The following is a 1849-nucleotide window of genomic DNA, read 5'->3' as shown; positions in this document are numbered from 1 at the left end:
TTGGAGCCGGGCTGAGTATAACAGGGAGTCTAAGAATCCACCCCCCTTCGCTCACACACATCGTTCAACCAGACAGCTGTTTGTAAGCCATAGTGGGGGGTCAGGAGAAATAGTTTGGAAACCACTGATATACCTTCACACAACTTCCAGACTGCATTTAACCCAGGGGTGTCAAACTCCAGTCCTGGAGGCCCGCTGTCCTGCAACTTTTAGATGTGCCTCTGCTGCACCACCTGAACAGAATAATTAGGTCGTTAGCAAGACTCTGGAGAACTGATCTACACAAGGAGGAGGTAATCAAGCCATTTCATTCCAGTGTTTCGTACCAATGGCATATCTAAAAACTGCAGGACAGCAGAGGACTGGAGTTTGACACCTGTGATTTAACCTTATTGAGAAAGATTTACAATGCTGGTCAAAACTCCCAAATTCTCTTCAAGCCCGCGTGTCTGTAATCAAGATGGATTTCCTCTGTGAGTTAACCTTTACTCCTCAATGATTCCTCTTGCACCACCAAGAGGTTACTGGGACAGGCTGCACTCTCTCATACCTAAATTCATTTGGAATGGGAAGAAACCTCGTTTGACAGTGAGAACACTTCAATGAGATAAAACACTTGGGGGCTTGGGTCTACCCAATTTTAAGATATATTTTTGGTCCTTTGTGCTCCAACCTTTGCTTGCATGGTTGAATCCTGAGGCCTCTGTAGCTTGGAAACCAATTGAAGAAAATTTATCCAAACCATACAGGCTGGAGGATTTGATATATTCTAAGATACCTCCTAACTAGGCTAAATCACAATTAGGACCCATAATTTCTTCTCTTCTTAGAACCTGTCATTCAGTGCTGAATCTCACAAACACCAACCTGAAATGGCATAAGCACTCTCCTATATTTAATAAACTTTCTATCCTCATTGGAAACAAGCCATTCTCCTTCCCTAGGTGGAGAGATAACGGTGTCAATGTCCTCAAAGACCTTATGAACAATGATGGCCTGCGTTCTTTTAGTGACCTACAAACTGCGTATAATTTACCAGGTTCTACTTTTCAGGTTCTTCTTTTATTTACAACTCCGATCGGCCATGAAAGCGTGCGGTGTGTCATGGGGTGTGCCTCTCCCAACCCATCCCTTACAACAACTTCTTGCCTTGCAGGGTCAGACACGTGGCATTGTTTCTAATATACATTTATTTCAGACCCTCATGCCAGCCTCCCTGTAGAAAATACATGGGGGAGAGATCTTTCCTTTATGGGAGATGTAGAAATCTGCTGGGATACAGTATGGGAGAACCTCCACAACACATCCAAAAACTCTGACCATCGGCTTATACATTTTAAATTTATCCATAGGATGTACTGAACACCCAGGAAACGTCATGCTATGAAAATGTTCACATCTCCTACTTGTGACTTATGTACACTTAAGACTCCAGGCTCTTTTATGCACATGTATTGGGCTTGTCCCAGTGTGGCTGCTTTCTGGAGACAAATCTCCGCCACGTTGAGTGATTTGCTTAAAGCTAACATTCAATTCTCACCATCTTTGTTTCTATTTAATGACGAGTCGAACTTTCCTTGCAACCAAAGCGCATGCTATGTGCCTCACTGCAGCTAAGAAGATGTTGGCTCTACGATGGCAACCACCACACTTACTGCTTTGGCAACAATGGGCCAACTCCTTCCTAGATATCGTTATGATAGAGAGGTCAGTGGCCAGGATGCACAGGGCCAGTCATAAAACGATCAGCCCATGGGATGCAGCTTATTCTTTGGGTAGAGAAAGATGCAACATAACTCTATGTAATCCTCTTAATGTGTAACTGTTAGTGATGATTTCATCCTCTCAA

Source organism: Poecilia latipinna, unplaced genomic scaffold, assembly GCF_001443285.1.
Source record: "Poecilia latipinna isolate Pla-1442-1.1 unplaced genomic scaffold, P_latipinna-1.0 Scaffold2640, whole genome shotgun sequence".
Lineage (NCBI taxonomy): Eukaryota > Metazoa > Chordata > Actinopteri > Cyprinodontiformes > Poeciliidae > Poecilia > Poecilia latipinna.
Note: the sequence above shows the minus strand (reverse complement) of the source record.